At 42.1% G+C, this 23,158-nt stretch overlaps 1 long non-coding RNA gene across 1 annotated transcript in view; it reads left to right on the top strand.

Annotated features, from left to right (window-relative positions):
* The window catches only part of LOC132393531 (uncharacterized), a 167,881-nt gene that overhangs the window by 74,081 nt on the left and 70,642 nt on the right, over positions 1-23,158 (top strand). Inside the window, exons 3-5 of the long non-coding RNA XR_009511911.1 lie at positions 14,799-15,917; positions 18,201-18,907; positions 22,120-22,235. This is a non-coding gene — a long non-coding RNA (uncharacterized LOC132393531). The remainder of the gene's footprint in view (positions 1-14,798; positions 15,918-18,200; positions 18,908-22,119; positions 22,236-23,158) is intronic.

The raw sequence follows: 23,158 nt of genomic DNA, 5'->3' as shown, positions 1-23,158 counted from the left end.
GTCGCGTGTATCCAGATACAGTGAAAAGGTTGTTTTGCATACATTTCATGCAGATCAAATTATCACACAGTGCAGTGAGGTAGAACAATGTAAACTAATAACAGAATGCAGTGCAGGTAAACATTAAGGTGCAAGATCATAATGATGTGGATTGTGAGGACAAGAGTCCATCTTATCATACTAGGGAATCATTTATAACAGTGGGGAGGAAGTTGTTGTTGCGCCTGGTGATATGTGCTTTAAGCTTTTGTATCTTCTGCCCAATGGAGGAGGAGAGAAGAGAGAATGTCAAGGAGGGAGGAGGCTTTGAAAATGCTAAAAATGTCTAATAGTGCACAATTTCTATGACTCTATGATTCTAAATATTAATATAAAAACAAACTTATAAAACACAATGTATAACTGTTGATTGTAGTCCAACCATTAGTCTGTGCAGGAGATTTCTATGTGGCCTGAAAACTGCAGCATTTTAACATTAAGATTACATAAAGGAAAATTTCAGTTGTGCAGCAACAAAGGGTGTGTGTGCAGGAGCATATCAGTTACTGCATGAAGTAAAGGGAATACTGATTGTACTAGATATCCAGTCATGAAAGGCCCCTAAGTAGCTTAAAATTGATTTTGGAACATAAGACTATAAGATATTGGAGGAGAAATAGGCCATTCGGCTTGATAACTATGCTTTGTCATTTGACAGCAGCTGGTCCATTTCTCTCTCACCCCTTTCTCCTGCCTTCTCACCATGACTTTTTGCACCCTGTCTAATCAAGAATCTAACATCCTCTATCTTAAGTACACTCAATGACTTGGCTTCAGGCCACCTGTGGCAATGAATTTCACGGATTCACCACCTCTTGCTAAAGAATCTCTACCCCTCTCCATTCTAAATGGATGTCCTTCTCTTCTGAGGTTATGCCCTCTGGCCCAAGACTCACCCAATATAGGAAACATCTCCCCACATTGCCTCTGTCAAGGCTTTTCAGCATTCAGTAGGTTTCAAAGAGATTCCCCCTCATTCCAGCAAGTACAGGCCCAGAGCTATCAGATGCTCTTCATATGACAAGCCTTTCAATCTCAGAACTAATTTCATGAACCTCTTTTGAACCCTCTCTGATGTCAGCACATCCTTTCTGAGGTAAGGGGCTAAAAACTGCTCACAATACTCCAAGTGAGGCCTCATCAGGGCCTTGTAAAGCCTCAGCAATACATCATTGTTTTTATATTTTAATCCTGTCAAAATGAATGCTAACATTGCCTTGCCTTTCACACCACCAAGACTCAACCTGCAAACTAACCTTTAGGAATTCCTGTACAAGGACTCCCAAGTCTCTGTCTCTGAAGGTGAACAAAACAAAAGCGATGATTGTTGACCTCAGGAGGACACGGAGCGACCACTCTCCGCTGAACATCGACAGCTCCTTGGTAGAGATCGTTAAGAGCAGCAGATTTATTGGTATTCACCTGGTGGAGAATCTCACCTGATCCCTCAACACCAGCTCCATAGCAAAGAAAGCCCAGCAGCGTCTCTACTTTCTGTGAAGGCTGAGAAGAGACACTCCCCCTCCCCCATCCTCATTACATTTAACAGAGGTTGTATTGAGAGCATCCTGAGCAGCTGCATCCCTGCCTGGTTCAGAAATTGCACCATCTCAGATCGCAAGGCCCTGCAGCGGATAGTGAGGTCAGCTGAGAAGATCATTGGGTCTCTCTTCCCGCTATTGCAGATATTTATACCACACGCTGCATCCGCAAAGCAAACAGCATTATGAAGGACCCCACGCACCCTTCATACAAACTCTTCTCCCTCCTGCCACCTGGCAAAAGGCACCAAAGCATTTGGGTTCTCTCGACCAGATGTGTAACAATTCTTCCCCCAAGCCATCAGACTCCTCAATACCCAGAGCCTAGATCAGGGGTCAGCAACCTTTACCACTGAAAGAGCCACTTGGACCAGTTTCCCACAGAAAAGAAAACACTGGGAGCCGCAAAACCCGTTTGACATTTAAAATGAAATAACACTGCATATAACGTTTTGTTTTGCCTTTATGCTATGTATAAACAAACTATAATGTGTTGCATTTATGAAATTGATGAACTCCTGCAGAGAAAACGAAATTACATTTCTGCATGCAACAAAAACATTTTGAACTCCGAAAAAAAGACATTGGGTTGAAGGTTACTTTTAAGTAAAATACTCAACGTCTATTTGAGTCCTTCTTGTATTTATGAAAAACGCCAAACTTAAATTTGCCGCCAGCAGCAAACCAAAAATAACGTCAGCCAGCTGTCAACCTGAAAAATAAAAGGACTATTTCACTGAACAATGAAAACATATGAATATATGTAAAATAATAGGCAATTAAAATATTTATCATACTTGGTCAGGTTGACTCACACCTGACAATGCAGTCGTATTCAGTAGGGATGGATCGATGCTTAGGGGAGTGACCGGGAAGAATAATGTGTTTTTTTCCTCTCTGAACTCACAGAAGCGTTTCCCAAACGATGTTTGCATTGCGATGATTGCAGAATGTAAATACTCCGAATTTATCATGTCGTGACCTTGTTTGAACTCTCTCAAATTGGGGAAGTGAGACAATGTGCCTTTCTGTAAATCTCTGGCAAGCACTGTCAACTTGCGCTCAAATGCCAAAACATCCTCCAACATGTGCAGGGCTGTACGTCCTTACCCCGTTGAAGAGCTGTGTTCAGCGTGTTCAGGTGCGCTGTCATGTCTACCATGAAGTGTAGCTTTTCCAGCCACTCTGGCTGTTCCAGCTCAGGAAAGTTGAGCCCTTTGCTGCCCAGGAAAGTTTTCACTTCTTCCAGACACGCGACAAACCGTTTCAGCACCTCCCCTCTGGACAGCCAGCGATAAAAACACGTTGTAGCGGTGTGCTACATGCAGTCAGTAAACTGCAGTCAAAGATAGCTTTATTCGAACTAAACAGCCTTGCTTTTAAGCCTCCCTCAACCCGCCCCCCATGGGCCCGGATGCTGCAAAAGACACATACTCACAAACCCCCGTAGGCTATCTCCCTTAGCCTGAACGCTGGCTAATTGTGAGCCGGTTCGGATGTGTCAGGAAATGGGTCGCCACAACGTCTTATTTAGATTGTACAAGATCACCATAATCTTCAAATTTAGAATTACATTTCAAAAACTAACAAACTAACATAAAATACATTTTAATTAAATACTGACCATGTAGCGGTGTGCTAAACGCAGCGCTAAAATTACGACACGGAGTCGGTAACTGCAGTCGAAGGATAAAACTTTATTCGAAATCTTCAGCCTCACTTTTAAGCCTCCCTCAACCTGCCCCCCATGGCGCAGAGGCTCCAAAGCTCTGTGCTCGCAAACCCCCGTAGGCTATCTAATTGTGAGTCGGTTCGGATGTGCCAGGAAAAGGGTCGCCACAACCAATTATTTCCCAAAGCAACAGGGAGCCGCAGCACAGACGTAAAAGAGCCACATGTGGCTCCGGAGCCGCGGGTTGCCGACCCCCGGCCTAGACTGACACCAACCTACTGCCCTCAACTGTGCCTATTGTCTTTATTGTGCTGCCTATTATTTATTGTACTGCCTGCACTGTTTTGTGCACTTTATGCAGTCCTGTGTAGATCTGTAGTCTAGTGTAGTTTTTGTGCTGTTTTACGTAGTTTCAGTGTTGTTTCATGTAGCACCATGGTCCTGAAAAATGTTGTCTTGTTTTTACTGTGTACTGTACCAGCAGTTATAGTCGAAATGACAATAAAAATTGACTTGACTTGACTTGACCTGAAGTCCTTTTGCACTTCAGATTTTAGAATTTTCTCCCTGTTTAGGAGAAAACTTTCAAAGAACTTCATATATATATATATATACAAACATATTAATTCACATTCACTGTTTAGTGTTCTAATCTATTCAGACCATCTCTCTCTCACACACACACACACACACACACACACACACACACACACACACACACACACACACACACACACACACACACACACACACACACACACACACACACACACACACACACACACACACACACACACACACACACACACACACACACACACACACACCAGATTGCTCAAATGTGCTTTCTCCAGCATTGCAGCTCTCAAAACTGCTGAGTGAACTGATCAGCCCTTGCAATCTGATCTGAAACCTTCTTCCTATTATACACTCCACCCTCCTCCAATCTTGCACTCACAAACCCAACTTTCCATCATCTCCTTCCTTGCTCAGCTTTCTTATGGCTCTGCTAATTGGTTCTCTCTTACTTCATAGTGACTTATCATTGTAAAAAGTTAATGGACATTCTATTTTAAGAAGGGTCTGGGAAGGAGTAAAAAGGTGCAGATGATGCACTGTTATAGATTTGTACATATAAACAAAATAATGTTGGTAAAATTTCACTCTCAATTTTCTAAACAGTATTTGTTTATACATAAGACCATAAGATCATTAGCCATGGAAACAGAATTAGGCCGTTCAGCTCTGTAACTCCACCATAGCTGATATAATATCCTTCTCAACCCCTTTATCCTGCCTTCTCCATGTAACCTTTGACACTGACTAGTCATGATCATATCAATCTCTGCTTTAATTATGTCCAATGGCTTGATCTCCCCAGCTGTCTGTGACAATGAACTCCACAGATTCTCCACCCTCTGGCTAGAGAAATTCATCCTCATCTTTAAACTAAAAGAACTATCTTGTATTCTGAGTTTCTGCCCTCAGGCCCAAGACTTCCCCCATGCAGGAATCATCCTTTCCACGTTCACTCTACCTAGGCCTTTCAATATTCAATAGGTCTCAATGAGATCACTGCTCATTCCTCAAATGTTAGGGAGTACAGAACCAACACTCCTCATATGATAAGCCTTTCAAACTTGGAATCATTTTTGTGAACCTCCTTTGAACCCTGCTCATAAAACTGCTCATAATACCATATGTGTAATCTGACCAATGCCTTCTAAAGCTTCAGCATTACATCCTTTTTGCTGAACTTCACTCGAAGCTGAGGATTTGCAAAATATACCACAGTTGGTTCGTAAAGGAGTGACTTGACTTTTTATATGTGGATAAAGCTAAACCCAAGAGGTTATTCTTTAAAGTTGAAATTTTGGATAAGGGATGGGGGAGTGTTACTGTTTGCTGTTCACAGGTGGCAAATTGGTTGTGGTGGGCGATGTGTCTGCCCGTTATTATTTCAGTCTTCTCCATTACCAGAATGTTTGCACTTTGCTGTTAGTGGGAGCTCAGATCATCCCTAGATCAAACCCTGCAGTGTTATTCTCATTACACAGTTAACACTTGTTATACCAACACTACTCTTCCTGAGAGAGTTGCTCACGATAATGAATTTAATGATCTCTGGCTTAATGGGGAGATTGAAACGGACTCCCTCACCAGTTTTAACCCTATACTTCTGGACCTAGACTAAAGCACGCCTTCCTCCATGACGGGAGGGACTCTGAGGAACAGCCTTTTCACCTAGAGGTTCAAGATTGTTCAATTTCATCTGCAGTACACAAGTGCAAAGCACAATTAAATAATCATCACGCCAGATCTGATGCAACACAAAAATCATAAAATAAAGACTACAGTAATAAAAAAACACAACAAATATAAATACATAAGATTGCTGATATGCATAGATTAATTGTATGTCCATGAAGTGACTCAGGGCACAGGAGTGTCTGTACATTAGGTGACTTTGACAAGTAATGGTGTTTGGAGGGGTCGAGGGGTGGGTTAGTGGGTGGAAATGATGATCTGCCTTACTGCTTCGGAAAGGTAACTGCCGTTGAATCCAATAGTCCAGGCATGAATGCTCCTCCCTTATGGCACTGGACGAACAGTTCAAGACCAGGGTGGGTGGGATCCTTCTTGATACTGCCAAAATTTTTCTGGCACCTCTCTGATTGTATATCCTAGATGGCAAATAGACTGGTCCAGGTAATGCACTGGGCAGTTTTGCCTACCCACTGCAGAGCCTTCCTGTCTGCTGCAATGCAGTTTCCATACCAGGAAGTGATGCAGCATGTTAGGATGCTCCCTACTGCACATCTGCAGAAGGGAATGTGTTTCAGAAAGGATGGGGAGGGAGGCAAAAGGGGTGGGGAGTGGCACTGTTGAACAGAGATAGTGCCATGGCTGCAGAAAAGGAGGAAGTCATGGAGGGATTGTCTACTGAGTCTCTGTGTGTGGAAGTTAGGAACAGGAAGGAATCAATAACTCTACTGGGTGTTTTTATAGACCACCCAATAAGAGACATCGAGGAGCAGAGAGGGAGACAGATTCTGGAAAGGTGTAATAATAATAGGGTTGTCGTGGTAGGAGATTTTAATTTCCTGCATATTGAATAGCATCTCCCTGGAGCAAGGGGTTTAGATCGGGTGGAGTTTATTAGCTGTGTTCAGGAAGGTTTCTTGACACAATATGAAGATAAGCCTACAAGAGGAGAGACTGTACTTGATCTGGTATTGGGAAATGAACCTGGTCAGGTGTCAGATCTGTCAGTGGGAGAGCATTTTGGAGATAGTGATCACAATTCTATCTCCTTTAACATAGCATTGTAGAGAGATAGGAACAGACAAGTTAGGAAGATGTTTAATTGGAGCAAAGGGAAATATGAGGCTATCAGGCAGGAAATTGGAAGCTTAAATTGGGAACAGATGTTCTTTTTTTATTCACTTTTGTGCATTTCTACAAACCAACTACAAACAAAAAAACCCAACAGCAAAGTGAAGATTAATACAGAGCAAAATAAACATATCAATTATATAATTCATAACAATAAGGAAACAGCACCCAGAATGAAATCATATAAAGTTAGTATCCTCCCCTCCCTCCCACTGTATAACTCCAGGCTAACCATTACAATACGTAAAATAAAATTAATCAGAGCATTCAACCACACAAAACTGTAAATATAAATTTTAAAAATGAATAATAATGCCTACTACCAAAACTATAATGGAATTCCCATCAAAAAGAAACCATAAAACTTACAGAGAGAAAAAATGCTGAAAGTAAGGGATTAAAAATAAACAATCTAAAGAGGAGTTATGAAAATATTCAAGAAAAGGTCCCCACACCATTTGAAATTTTATGTCCGAATTGAGAAGTGAGTAATGAATTTTTTCAAGGTCTAAACAGGACATAATATCATTAAGCCGTTGAGCATGAGTGGGTGGGGCAACATCTCTCCACCTAAGGATAACTAAGCGTCTAGCCAAAAGAGAGGCAAAAGATAATGTTCAGCATTCAGTTGGACTCAAATGCATGTCTGCCTCACCCAAGGTACCAAAAAGGACAATCAGAGGATTAGGTTCTAAGTGGCAATTAAGAACATGGGATAAAGATAAAAAAAACTTCTCTCCAAAATTTCTCTAGACTAGGACAAGCCCAGTACATATGGATAAGAGAGGCCTCACCACCTTTACACTTGCCACAACAGGACTAATGTCAGGATAAAACAGTAACAATTTAGTGAGCCCAATGTGAGCCCAATGTACAACCTTGAACTGTAAAAGACAGTGGTGAGCACATAAAGAGGTTGAATTAACTGACTTAAGAATTGAATCCCAAACTGTATCAAATAAAGATATATTTAAATCATGCTCCCAAGCAGTTCTAATTTTATCAAAGCCTCAAGCTTCAAGGTCACTAATTTATCACGAATAAAAGATATTAAGCCTTTACCCAATGGATTAATACAAAGAAGCAGGTCAACAAGGTTTTTCTTGTGCGTGTCAGGAAAATTAGATAATAAAGGGTTAATGAAATTTCTAATTTGAAGGTATCTAAAGAAAGGGGTATTAGGTAGATTAAACTTTGCCGACAGTTTTTGAAAAGTTGCAAAACGATTATCTATGAAAAGATCTTCAAAGCGCCTAATGCCCTTTCTATACCATTCATGAAATGTTGAGTCTTGCACAGAAGGTAGGAAAGATGATTATGTAAGATAGGATTAGAGAGAGAGAAACCATGAAGGCCATTAAATTTTCTAAACTGCGCCCGTATTCTCAGAGTATGTCTAATAAGAGGATTAACAATTAGTCCAGGCAAATGACAAGCAAGTGCAGATCCAAGAAGTGCTGAAATAGAGATATTCTTAGTAGAATGAGTTCCTTGCTACTGTAATAAATTCTAATGTCATGAAATTCTAATACTTGTGTTAGATGCTGTCTGGCCTGCTGAGTTCTGCCAGGATTTTGAGTTTTTTATATATTCTTAGTAGAGTTCAACTCCATTGCCACCCATTTTGGAAATCAGACTGATTATAAAAAAAGGACAAAAAAGCAAGACAGCGAATATTAGCTGCCCAATAATATAAACGGAAGTTAGCTAAAGCCATATCACCTTCTTTTTTAGGTTTTTGAAGGTGAGCTTTATTCAGTCTGGAATGTTTGCCCTTCCATAGATAGGACAAAATAATAGAAGCTAATGAGTCAAAAAAAGCTTTAGAAATAAAAATTGGTCTAGACTGAAATAAGTATAAAAATTTAGGAAGGATATACATTTTAAGAACATTAATTCGACCTGGCAGAGACATAGATAAGAGTGACTCTGTTTTGAAGAATTTAAAAGGTTAGCAAAATTTTCGCAAAAAAGATGCTTGAAGTACCTTGTTACTGTAATAATAGTCATAATTAAATAAGTAAATAAATTCTAATGTCATGAAATTCTAATACTTGGGACAATTCTAATAATTCTAATTCTAATACTCTATTAATTGAGACAAATTCACTCTTATGTAAATTAATATTATAGCAGGAAAGCTGGCTGAATTGATCAAGAAGTAAAAACATTGGGGGTAAGGAAGTGGACGGATTTAATACAAAAAGTAAAAGATCGTCGGCATAAAGAGAAACTTTATGCTCAACACCTCCCCTCCAAATCCTTTTCAATTCAGGACAACTTGAAAACACAATCTCCAGTGTCTCTATAGCCAAAGTAAGGGACTTAAAGGGCATCTTTGATGGGTGCCATGTTTAAGGCTAAATGACTGGGATTGTTGAGAGTTAGTCAAAACAGAAGCAGTGGGACATATAACAATTTAGGGAACAGATGTTCTCAGGGAAATGTGCAGAGGATATATGCGTGGAGTTCTGTATAAGTACGTTCCAATGAAACATGGAAAGGATGGTAGAGTACAGGAACAATGGTGTACAAAGGCTGTTTTAAATCTAGTCAAAAAGAAAAGAAAAGCTTATGAAAGTTTCAAAAACTAGGTAATGATAGCGATCTAGAAGATCATAAGGCGAGCAAGAAGAAAGAAATTAAGAGAGCCAGAATGGTCCATGAGAAGGCCTTGGCAGGCAGGATTAAGGAAAACCCCAAGGCATTCTACAAGTATGTGAAGAGCAAGAGGATATGACATGAGAGAATAGGACCAATCAAGTGTGACAATGGAAAATTGTGTATGGAACTGGAGGAGATAGCAGAGGTACTTAATGAGTACTTTGGTTCAGTATTCACTGCGGGAAAAAATCTTGGCTATTGTAGGAACGACATACAGTGCACTAAAAAGCTTGAGCATGTAGATATTAAGGAAGAGGATGCGCTGGAGATTTTGGAAAGCATCAGTCACCGGAGCCAGATGAGATGTACGACAGGCTACCGTGGGAGGCGAGGGAAGAGATTGTTGAGCCTCTGGCGATGATCTTTGCATTATCAATGGGGATGGGAGAGGATCCAGAGGATTGGAGGGTTGTGGATGTTTTTCCCTTATTCAAGAAAGGGAGTAGAGATAGCCCAGGAAATTATAGATCAGTGATTCTTACTTCAGTGGTTGGTAAGTTGATGGAAAAAATCAAGAGAGGCAGGATTTATGAACATTTGGAGAGGCATAATATGATTGGGAATAGTCAGTATGGCTTTAGCAAAGGCAGGTTGTGTCTTATGAGCCTGATTGAATTTATTGAGGATGTGACTAAACACATTGATGAAGGTAGAACAGTAGATGTAGTGCATATGGATTTCAGCAAGGCATTTGATAAGGTACCATATGTCAGGCTTATTGAGAATGTAAGGAGGCATGGGATCCAAGGGGACATTGCTTTGTGGATCCAGAACTGGCTTGCCCACAGAAGGCAAAGAATGGTTGTAGATGGGTCATATTCTGCATGGAGGTCGGTGACCAGTGGTGTGCTTCAGGGATCTATTCTAGGAGGTCTTCTCTTCGAGATTTTTATAAATGACCTGGATGAGGAAGTGGAGGGATGGGTTAGTAAATTTGCTGATGACACAAAGGTTGGGGGTGTTGTGGATAGTGTGGAGGGCTGTCAGAGGTTACAGTGGGACATTGATAGGATGCAAAATTGGGCTGAGAAGTGGCAGATGGTATTTGACCCAGATAAGTGTGAGGTGGTTCATTTTGGTAGGTGAAATATGATGGCAGAAAATAGCATTAATGGTAAGACTCTTGGCAGTGTGGAGAAAGAAGCCCAGGCCATAGTGGAAGCTATTAGGCACTGGAGGCACTATCTCACCGGCAAAAGGTTCACCTTGCTGACCGACCAGCGCTCAGTTGCATTCATGTTCAGCAACCAACAGCGGGACAAAATCAAAAATGATAAGATTTTGCAGTGAAGAATAGAACTCTCCACCTACAACTATAATATCCTGTACCGGCCTGGCAGACTCAATGAGCCCCCTGATGCCCTATCCCGGGGAGCGTGTGCCAGCGCACAGCTCGACCAGCTATACGCCCTCCATGCACATCTTTGCTACTTGGGGGTCACCCGATTTTACAATTTCGTGAAAGCCTGGAACCTGCCGTACTCCCTGGAGGACATCAGGACGATGACCAGGGACTGCAAAATCTGCGCTGAGTGCAAACCGCACTTCTACCGTCCTGAAACGGCGCAACTTGTCAAGGCCACCCACCCTTTTGAGTGACTGAGTGTTGACTTTAAGGGCCCCCTTCCTTCCACTGACCGCAATGTCTATTTTCTCAATATTATCGACGAGTGCTCGCAGTTCCCCTTTGCCATTCCCTGCCCCGACACCACTACCACGTCCGACATAAAAGCCCTGCACCAGCTCTTCACTCTGTTCGGATATCCCTGCTATATCCACAGTGATAAAGGGTCCTCCTTTATGAGTGACGAGCTGCGCCAGTACCTGCTAGCTAGGGGCATTGCTACTAGTTGGACCACGAGTTATAATCCCCGGGGAAATGGACAGGTGGAGAGGGAGAATGCCACAGTGTGGAAGGCCACACTTTTAGCCCTTAAGTCAAAAGGGTTGCCGGTCTCTTGATGGCAGGAGGTCCTCCCTGAGGCACTCCACTCTATCCGCTCTCTGTTACGTACGTCCACCTGTAAGAAACTTCGCCACATGGGGACTCTTTTAAAACAAAGGGGGGGGGGGGAGAATGTGGTGAACTACATACACCTGTCTGGACACGTCCCCTGCTGACTGCTCCTGTGGCTCCTCCCACAGACCCCGGTATAAAGGCGATCAAGGCCTGAGCCCGGCCTCTCAGTCTCCAGGATGTAGTATGGTGGTCACTCACTGTTTGTTCCTTCTTCCAGTCAATAAAAGCCGATATCTCGCCTTACGTCTCACAGTGAGTTATTGATGGTGCACCATGCATGCATGCAAGGGCACAGGTGACAGGAAATTAATTTTTTCAGCAGCAGCACAGTACATTACAGACATGACAATCGTATGTTAACTTAAGCAAATTAACATAAATTATACATAATTTACATGCCAAAATAAACAAAAATGAAGATAACGCTGTTAGTGCATGCTGAGAGAGAGAGAGAGAGAGAGAGAGAGATGAACAGTGACTGTAAACCTATATAGACCTGAGTTCAGAGGAGGGGCAGAAGCCAACTTGCTGATGAGCATGGCTGGGAGATCAAACACTGCCAGCTGAGAGCTCATGGTTTGCTTCAGTGATCATAGAGTTCTTGTCAAAGGAATATGGGCACCAGAGAGATCTGTTTCAGAGTTGTTTATGGAGTTATATACTACAGAAACAGTTTCTTTAGCAAAACCATCCGTGCTGATCAATGGATCTAGTTTGTCCCATTTAACCATATTCCTTTCAATCCCTTCCATCCATGTACTTGTCCAAATGAGTTTTAGATATTGTAGCTGTCCCAGCATGTCCTCTGAGAGCTTGTTCTGTATACCCACCATCTTCTGTGTGGAAAACCTATCCTTTAGTTCCTCTTTAAATGTTTCAGCTCTTACCTTAAATGTAGGTGCTGTAGTTTTAGACTCCCCTGCCACAAGGAAAAGATTGTGACCATTCACCTTAACTCTGCTCCTTATGGGTTGATAAACCTTTATATGGTTTTTCTTCAGTCTCCTATGCTTCAGAGTAAAAAGCCTGGTGAACAAGATGGCACTGGTGACTTTTGGTGACGTTTTGCAGACAGCTCACGAAACGACGAGATATACATCTGACCTGCGATCGCTGCAGTCTTTAACTTCCCTTCAAAGGATGTATTTTTGAATCAACTAGACAATCTGGCACTTTGTGATCTCCTGGGGGATTCAGCAAACTAGGCTCTCGGGAGTGCAGTTATGACCGGGATGGCCACTGACTCGAGGCCTGATGGTGGAAGATGGCTGGCTCCATTACTTCACACCAATTAAAGTGTTGAGCAAGATTAAAATTATCGTGGGCAAGAGCAGAAAATGAACAGATGTTCAGCACCATCTGCCTGCAATTGGTCTGGTCTCCCTCTCTTCCCACTACTACTGTCGACCGGGAGGTGCTCGGGTCCTGGATCCCACACCAGCAGGTTTGGAAGCAGTTGTTGCCTTGCAACCTTCAGAGTCTTGTGCCAGCTTTACTCACCTCAGCGCTGAATAGACTCCGCAGCTGCGGTCTCACTTTTGGCGACTCTGCAGCTCATGTTCCATATGTTTTTCTTTAATTCTTTTTTTACTGTTTAAGTGATTTGTCCTCATTTGCAAGTTGGGTATGTGGTAGTTTTGTTGTGTGTGTGTGTGTGTGTGTGTGTGTGTGTGTGTGTGTGTGTGTGTGTGTGTGTGTGTGTGTGTGTGTGTGTGTGTGTGAGTGTGTGTGTGTGTGTGTGTGTGTGTGTGTGTGTGTCCATGTACGTTCTTTTAGTGAATTCTATTCTGGTTTTTTGATTTGTGAGTGCCTGCAAGAAGATTAATCTCAAGGTTGGGTATGATCATATATACTTTGATAGTACATTTGATCTTCGAACTTAAAAACCCCTGCCTCTCCAGTCTCTCTACATAAATCAACCTTTCCAGTTCAGGTAACATCCTTATAAATGTTTCTGGTGTCATTTCCAATTCAAAGTATTCAAAATACATTTATTATGAAAGAATAAATAAATTATACAACCTTGAGATTTGTTTGCTTACAGGCAGTGTAAAACAAGGAACCTGAAAGAATCTAATTAAAAAAAGACCAATCCTTAATGCACACAGAGGAAAACACAAATCATACAAACAATAGAAGTGAGCAACAACAACAGCATTCCGAAACATATTGAATCCTTAGATCAAAAATCCCCGATGCAGCCCTGAGTGGGCCCAAAGCCTCGGTTTTCAGTTCATCAGTTTGCAAATCATCGCAAAATTCGCAGACAAAAGCACAGCAGCTGGGGGCAGTCTCACAGCCTTAGCATTGTGGAGGGAGGAGCACTCAGTCTGTCTGAGCTAGCATTTAAATTATCCGAACAGTGGATCGCACCTCACACTAGGATTCAGGCCCTGCTGCAGTGGATCACTTCAGGCCTAAATTTTGCTGCCGAAGAAGCCGTCATCGACCTCTCCAAGTTGGCTTGGTGCCCAGATCAATCCAACCCCTCCTGACTCTCAACACCTTGCCTTTGCATTCTATTTAGGCCGGCATTTAAATTGTCCAAATGGCAAATCGTGCTTTGTATTTGGACCCAGGCTCTGCCGCAGCAAATCACTCCAGCCCTACAAAATGCCAACCACCAAAAACACTTTGGACCTGGATTTTGCTGCAGGAGAAGCTGTTCATGACCTCTCCAAATCGGTTCAGCACCTAGCGTGGTCCACCCTCACATCCAGTCCAGTTGGACAGGCATTGGAACTTCTCTGCCTCGTCTTCTGCCCTTCGAATTGTCCACTCCAACCAGCATGGTTCCCGTTCCAAGTGAGTCAATGTTGCACCACACCAGCAGGGCACAACTCACAAATTTGTCTTGCCTTTGCCTTCATTGTTTGCGGTGATAGTTTACCACAATGATGCACCATCAATAACTCTCGGAGACGGGAGGCAAATGATAGGCTTTTTATTAGCTGCAAGGGACCACCACACAACATCCTGGAGGCTGAGGGAGGAGCAGTGCCTCCAACCGCCTTTATACAGGGATCTGCGGGAGGAGCGACTGGAGCAGTTAGCAGACGGGCGTGTCCAGACAGGTAAATGTAGTTCACCACACACAATTTACCTGATAAAAATTTATCATCAAGGATGTACTTTTCTCAAATTCCTTTGCTTTCGAACCACCAGGAAGCTATTACATGCCTTCAGTAGCACCATCTTAAATCATCAATTTAATAACTACCAATAGCTAAGTAACCAGAACTACACATAATATTCAAAGTATGGAGTGAGTTCTACACATTCTTTTTTTAATGAGTCTTTGATTAGGTATAGTTTTTGTAAATTATATCGTATTTTTCTTATTTTCCTGTAAATAACTTTAAGAACACGAATCCCAAGGTAGTACTGTTTATGGTAATATATACACTCACTCTTAGATGGACTGCCTTCCCAAGCTGACGAACTCCATTTTCCCGATTGATTTCAGACCTCCGCTGCCTTGCGCCCATATCCACTCATGGGAACGGCTTCAGGATTAAACCGAGGACAAATCCGGAGCTGGAGTCCCTAAGTCAGTCCGATGTTGCTTTCAACCTCGCTCTGGTAACTCCTGCGACGATACCGGTGCCAAGCTGTATCGGCCCTTGCCCTTCCCTTGGACAACATCCGTGGCATGGAGAGGGGAGACTTGCTGCATGGGCAACAGCCGGTCTTCCATACAACCTTGCTCAGGCCTGTGCCCTGGAGAAGTCTTTCCAGGAGCAGATCCATGGTCTCACAAGACTAACAGATGCCATACATACACTCACTGGCCACTTTATTAGGTGCACCATTACACCTGCGTGTTAATGCAAATATCTAATCAGCCAATCATATGGCAGCTAATCAATTCATAAAGACATGCAGACATAGTGAAGAAGTTCTGTTGTTGTTCAAACCAAACATCAGAATGGGGAAGAAATGTGATCTAAGTGAATTTGACTGTGGAATAATTGCTGATGACAGATGAGGTGATTTGAGTATCTCGGAAACTGCTGATCTCCTGGAATTTTCATGCAGAACTGTCTCTAGAGTTCTCAGAGAATGGTGCAAAAACAAAAACATGCAGCGAGCAGAAGTTCAGGGGCAAAAAACCCTTGTTAATGAGAGAGGTCAGCCCATCTAGTCTGTGTCAAACTATGATACTGCCTCGTCCCATCTCCCTTTACCTGAACTGTAGCCCTCCATACACCTCCCAGAAGAAAAGTTTTAAGAGGAAAGGAGAAAATTCTCCTTTCTCTTAAATGTTGAATTCAAATGTGCATGCATCACTTCTGCTGGCAGATCTCACCACCCCCTAACTGAAGAAGTTCCCCTTCATTTGCCTTAAACACATCATCTTTCACCCTTAACCCATGACCTCAAATTCTTGTCTCACCCAACCTCAGTGGCAAAAATCCATTTGCATTCACCCTGTCTATACACTCTTTGTGTTGTATTCAGTGAATATTAATAAATAACATGTTTGAGAGTTGTTGGCAGGACAGTCCGAAGGATGGAACATTGTCCCTGGGAACGTTCTGTAACCTGCACCTTCGACTCTCTGACGACTGGATGCACTGTGAATGTAATTATCATGAATGATGATAACTGTTCTTGTCATCAGGCTGTTCCATTAACTCAAAGTTTCATTTTTCAGTTCTGCCTCATTAGAATCCACTTAGTACTGTTCTAATTGAGCCTCATACTGTTTATTACCCAGCTCAGCGTCAGAGACATGATACCCACCTGGAGAGTCGCTGCCCGTTTTGCTTTGCAAAATGATTATTAGTCCTGCAATGTTGTCTTTCCTGCGCTTTTCCCTCAACCTGACTGATTAAGACCTTTCATCTCATCTACCACTCACTAACAACACATGTACCGCCCATTGGTGTTGATCATTTAATCCTTGCAGCTAAACTTCTGTTCTGCTCTCCGAGTCCTTGCCTTCCCACTTAGAGTCACACAGCATGAAACAGGACTTCTGACCCAACTGATCTATGCCAAGCATGTTGCCCATTCAGACTAGTCCATTTACCCAGAGGTGGCCCATATGCTTCTAATCTTTTCCTATCCACGTACTGTGTGATCTAACAAAATTCAAGATAGAAGATTTATGATTCAAGATTGTTTATTGTCTTTTGTAAATAGACAAGTGTAAGGGAGAACGAAATAAGTGTACTCCAGATATTATTAAATCCAAGATCATGATATTATTAAGTCCAAGGAAGAATTAGATGTCTTATAAATGTTATCCATCATTAAGGACCCTGGTCAACTAGGACATGCCCTCTTCTTATTGATCAGGAAGAAGGTACAGAAGACTGAAGGCACATACTCAACGATGCAGGAACAGCTTCTTTCCCTCTGCTAACAGATTTCTGAATGGACACTGAACCCATGAACACTACTTCACTACTTTTTTTACACTACTTATTTAATTCAACATTTTGATATCTGGTGTGTGTGTGTGTGTGCGTGTGTGTGTGTGTCTGTGTGTGTGTGTGTGTGTGTGTGTGTGTGTGTGTGTGTGTGTGTGTGTGTGTGTGTGTGTGTGTGTGTGTGTGTTTACACAGAGAGAGAGAGAGATATCAGAATCAGGCCCGAGAATGATGAGTAGTTAGTTCAGTAAACAAAGTCCATGGCATTGAATGAGAGAATGAATTTGCAGGAGAGAATAAACATGTAAAAGTGATAAGAATATAAATCGAGCTTAAAAGCTTCAAATATTCAAGACTCAAAGATTCTAAGCACATTTGTTATCAAAGAATGTATGTTATACACCCCGAAATTTGTCTGCTTGCAGGAAGCCACAAAGCAAGAAACCTGACTAACACAAATTTAAAAAAAAGATGAAAAACCACAGTGCAGAGACAGAGAGAGAAAAAAACACACATCACGCAAACAGTAGAAGCAAGCCAACAGCATTCCAACCAGACTGAGTCCCAGATCCTCTCCCAGAGCAGCCAGAGTAGACCCAAGCCCCGGTCCCAGTTTACCACACCAGCAGAGCAAAAACGCATGGAAGCTAACCCAAATTTACAGTCTCCGCTCCACGGAGAAAGAATGAACATTTGTGGGATAGTGAGCAAAATCGTTTGAACACTCACCTCTGTTCCTGACGCCCTGGCTTCCAGTCTATCTGGATTAGCATTTAAGTTGACTAAGTATCATGTAGTGCCCCTCTCTAGGACCCAGATCCCGGCACCGTGATATGCTTGGGCCACCCAGCCTGAAGCTGTTCTTGATCTCACCAAATCAACTCAATGCTTGCAGCAATCCACCCTCTCACCTGGGTTAGCTGGACAGGCGCTGTATCTCTTCTGAATTGACACCTCACTCAATCACTCACTCCATCTCCTGAGTGATACCAACTCTATATGCAGCCCTGGCTCGAACACATGTTATGCCTCGCAATGCCCCAGCATGGCTCATTCCCTCCAAACCAGCCTCGCCTGTTATTGTTACTGTCTGCAGTGGTAGCTCACCAAATCTGCTTCAGAAAAGATGTTATAAGTACACCATATTCTCGTTATATATGTCTTCAGACAATGTGGATTCACAGTTATGCAATGAACCTATTTCTACCAATGTCTCCTTACATGCGTCCAAAACTTACAGTGATGCGAGGAGCACAGCTTTCCCCCCAACACAAGTCACGTGTGCATGCCTCACAGCCTCACTGTTGGGATGAGGAGCACCGCTTTCCTGCCAATACAAGTCAGGTGCGCATGCCTCACAGTCTCGCTCCCGCCAGTCTTGCATTGGTTTTGGCAAGGTGTGGATGTGCAATCTTGCGCCCTTAAACTTTTGTTGATTTTACCTATGGTGCAGTGACTTTGTGCTTGAAATATTTAACTCTGCCTCCTAGGTGTCCGATGTCAAGTCCTGGGCCATCAGCCGAGTAGCAGAGAACTGCTTTAACACTTGAAAAAAAGTAGGAAATTATAAACAGCGTGGATCAGATGAAGGTAACACAGCTCTGGGATGCTACTGCTGGGAACAGAATCTTGCCTTTAAAGTTCTTTTGTTTCTTGTCAATGCGCCAGCCCATCCTAAACATTTGTACAACATTCATCCTAACATAACAGTGCCTTTCCTGCTGCCTAACACATCGCTGATTCAACCACTCGACCAAGGTGTGATCCACATTCAAGGCATATTTTTTTTACAGCGAACTATCTTTCAGATGCTGCAAGCAATAGACGATTTTGAAAATCCCTGGAGTTTACCGACAGTGAGGGAGTGGTGGAAGTCAGAACACTTGGCACAAATGGCGATGGACATGGACCCAAGTTTAGAACGGAGTCAGCGTTTCAGTCGTTCCCTGCCATCAACCCTTCTTCCCCACAAGCAAATTTATGCTGAAAAACAAAATGCTGCCAAGCAAACAACCCTCACCATCTTTCTTCAAACCGGTGTCATCCCCTGCTGCTGGCAGTTCTCAGAGTTCTGTGAGTCTTCCTTCACCCCTTGCTGTGCTTGATGACCCTGACAACCACAATCATCCATGATGTAAAGCTGCCGGACACCACCACAACCACTCATCTCCCGGAGCAAACACAACTGCCACTGTTGGTGAGTACTGTACACCCTAGTATGTTAACCTTCTATTATTTATTACATTGAATATTACCTTAAATTGATGAAATATAATACAAATATTGCCTTGTGGTACTGCTTTTGTGCCATATTGGTATGAAAATGCGAATAAACTACAGATAAAATATATTTAGGAAGCCCTCTGGAATGCATCCCTATTTTCTCCATTTAAATAATTATTCACGTTATGCTTCGACTGCGAGGAATGTATCTTCCGCATATAACGAGGATAGGGTGTAATGTTTTTCGTCAATTTTCTTGCCCCTGGTTTGCCGGTAAGCTGTCACGCATCTGAAGTTCCAAGTTCAAAGTAAATTTATGACCAAAGCATGTATATGTTACCATACACTACCTTGAGATGAATTTCCTTGCACCCATTTACAGCAACAAAAGAAATACAATTGAATTTTATGAAGGCTACACATAAACAGAAAAACTGACAAACACCAATGTGCAAAAGAAGTCAAGCTCTGCAAATAAAGTAATACCAAGAACATGAGTTGTAAAGAGTACTTTAAAGTAGCTCACAGAATCAGTTCAGAGTTGTGGTTCAGGACATTGTGAATATGGTGGTATGGGGCCTAAATCTTTTGTATGTCCTGCTTACAATAGTAGTGAGAAGAGGGCATGATCTTGATGGTGAGTGTTTTTGATGTTGAATGCTGCTTTCTTGTGGCAGCACACCCATGTGTATCAGGGTTTTGACTTCGACGGACTGGGCTGTATTTATTACAAAGTGCAAACAATCGTAGACACCAAAAGTCGGGAACAGAAGAATTTAGATATGTGAACAAAAAAACAAGCAAACCAATTAAATAGTTACCTTTGCAGACGAAAACACAAACAGGATGAGTAATTAAGGAAAGTTAGTATTTGTTATATGTAGTGCTTGATAAATTAGTCACACTGAAAACTAATAATCTGCATCCTGGAGTATTGAAAGAAGTAATCTTGGAAGAATTAATTTCTTGATTGTCATTGTCCAATATTCTATAGAGAATGGAACTTTTCCTGCAAATATAAAGGTGGCCACCGCTTAAAAAAAAGAAAGCGAAAGCAAGGAATTACAGAAACATCAGTCACAGAAAATATGTTAAAGTTGATTATAAAATATGTGATAGCAGGATACTTCAATTCAAGTTCAAATTTATTGTCATTCAACCACACACATGTGTATAACTAAATAAAACATTTTTCCTCTGGGGCCAAGGTGCAAAACGCAGTATATATAGTCGCACAAAACACGTGGTGATCCAGAACATACAGTCAGAAAATAATATTAGCACCAGTCCCTGAGTGGCATGGCCTGACAATTACCAGATTAACATAAAGTGTGAGGGTGCATGTAATGCTCATCATTATCATTATGTGCCATGTCATGTAACGCATATGATCATGGTCTTGGCAATTGTTTCTACAGAAGTGGTTTCCCATTGCCTTCTTCTGGGCAGTGTCTTTACCAGATGGTGACCCCAGCCATCATCAATGTTCTTCAGAGATGGTCTGCCTGGTGCCAGTGGTCACATAACCAGGACTTGTGATATGCACCAGCTGCTCATACCACCATCCACCAGCTGCTCTCCTGGATTCACGTGACTCAGATTGGGGCACAAGGAGTGGCTAAGCAGGTGCTACACCTTGCCCAAGAGTGACCAGGAGGCTAGTGAAGTGAACGAGCACCTTACACCTCCTTTGCTAGAGACACATCTCTACCCCACCATGCAAGTAGCATGTATTGTTCCTGTCACAATATGTGCGAACAGAAGCAATAATAGTTGAAAAAATTTACAGAAAACATCAATGGATTAGACATAACCTACATGGATCTCTGAGAGGGACCTTAGTTCTTAGAATACGTTACTTGTAGAAAAGATAAGAGAGAGCCTTTGAATGTTAAGTATTTAGATTTTTAGAAGCTGTTAATAAAGTCCCACAGAAAATGTGAATGGTTAGGGGAAACATACTGGCTTAGGTTGAAATGAAAAATGTTAGTGAGATAGAAAACCCCAGAATCAAAATCTAAATGAGAAATAGACTGGAGGAATAAATGAGTCTTTTACAGGGTGCCAAGGCTGAGATTAGTGTGATACAACAAGAATCAACATTTAAACTCCATCGTACATCAATGGATGTGAGAGGTAAGTGGTAAATGTTATGCTAATTGTATGGTCATGCATTTTGGTAGAAGAATTAAAAGTGTAGACTATTTTCTAAACAGGGAGAAAATTCAAAAATCTGAGATGCAAAGGGACTTGGGAGTCCTTGTGCAGGATTCCATAAGACCATAATGCAGGAGCAGAATGAGGCCATTTGGCCCATCAAGTCCGCTCCGCCATTCAATCGTGGCTGATCTCCTTTTCTCCCCCTCCTCAGCCCCACTCTTCGGCCTTCTCCCCATAACCTTTAGTGCTGTGTCCAATCAAGAAGCCATTAAGCTCTGCCTTACTTACACCAGATGACCTAATCTCCACAGCTGCCTGTGGTAATAAATTCCACAAATTCACCACCCTCGGCTAAAGAAATTTCTCTGCATCTCTGTTTTAAATGGACTCCCCTTTATCCTGGGGCCATGCCCTCTTGTCCTAGACTCCCCCATCATCAGAAACATTCTTTCCACATCTACTCTGTTTAAGACTTTCAACATTCGAAAGGTTTCAGTGAGATCCCCCCTTATCCTCATTTGTAAATTCCAATGAGTACAGATCCAGAACTATCAAACGTTCCTCGTATGATAACCCTTTCATTCTCCAAATCATACTTGTGAACCTCCTCTGAACCCTCTCCAGTTGCAGTTCATCTTTTTTAAGAAAGGATCTGCTGGTATTGGAGAGGATCCAGTGGAAGTTCATAAGGATCAAAAAGTTAACATACAAGCAGCGTTGACAATTCTAGGTCTGCATTCGCTGAAGTTTAGAGGAATGAATGATCGGGGATCTCATTGAAATGTTCCCATTAATAAAAGGCCTAGATTGTCATGGTCCTGACTGTTGATTCCCTATTATCTCCTAATTTCCTTTGATTGTGCCACAGTTCCGACCATTAATTTCCCATTTGCTCGTAATTCTCTTTGAAGATGGCACATTTGGTTTCCATCAAGACCTGCAGCATAAGAACTGTGGTGTTACGACCACTAGTTGCCAGATCATTAGTTTTGCCTGTGTGGTAATTAACATTTCCTGGCTGCTTAGGATCGTGTGTTATAAGTTTTGCTCCAGTACCAAGATCTACCGTGAAACTCCATCTCTCCATGTTCAAGGCTCTGTGTCAAGATTCCTCCTGTTTGAAGTTCAACGCTCACGCCCGTGTAAGTATCCTAACTCAATCTCCATGTCTGTGTCCTGCGGTTGGGTTCACCTTGTTCATTGCAACATAGATAGAGAAGAAGGCAAGAAGATGTTTCTTATAAAGGAGGAGTCTAGGAGCAGAGGACACAGCCTCAGAATAGAAGAATGTCCATTTAGAACAGAGATGAGGAATAATTTCTTTAGCCAGATGGTAGTGAATCGGTGGAATTCATTGTCATAGATAGCTGCGAAGGCCAGTGAATGGGTATACTTAAAGTGGAAGTTGCTAGGTTCATGATTAGTCAGATCATCAAAAGTTATGAAGAAATTGGGGTTGAGAGGGATAATAAATCATCCATGATGGAATGGTGGAAAAGACCCGATGGGGCTGAATTGCCTAATTCTGCTCCTGTGCTTTATGATCTTATATGTATTTCTAAATCTGATGATGACATAAAATGGGAGAGATTATAAGCTACAGAGGAGGATGCAGAAATACTTCAAACTTACTTAGACTAATTGAATGAATAGTTAAGTACATGTCAGACATGGCGTAATGCAGAAAACAGAGGCAAATTATTACTTAAGTTGTGATATCTGGGAGCTGCACAGTATTGTGGTACTTTGCACAATGCTTTACAGTGTCACTGATCAGGGTTGAATTCCCACTGTTCTCTGTTCTCCCCCTCTGACATAAGGTTTCAGAATGAAATTGAATCCATGAACTTGGCCTCACTACTTTTTTTTTGCATTACTTATTTATTTTAACTTCAAATGGTTCTGTTTATTATAAGATAATGTATACACTAAATACAATATGTACATCATATGTATATAGAAGTCTTTGCATGGTCTCCCCATGACTACATAGGCTTCCTCCTACATTACAAAGGTGTGTGGGTTAGTGTGTTGGGGGCATTTCATGCCGGTGCCGGAAACTTGC

Source organism: Hypanus sabinus, chromosome 4, assembly GCF_030144855.1.
Source record: "Hypanus sabinus isolate sHypSab1 chromosome 4, sHypSab1.hap1, whole genome shotgun sequence".
NCBI lineage: Eukaryota > Metazoa > Chordata > Chondrichthyes > Myliobatiformes > Dasyatidae > Hypanus > Hypanus sabinus.
Note: the sequence above shows the minus strand (reverse complement) of the source record. Positions and strands in the feature narration are given on the sequence as shown.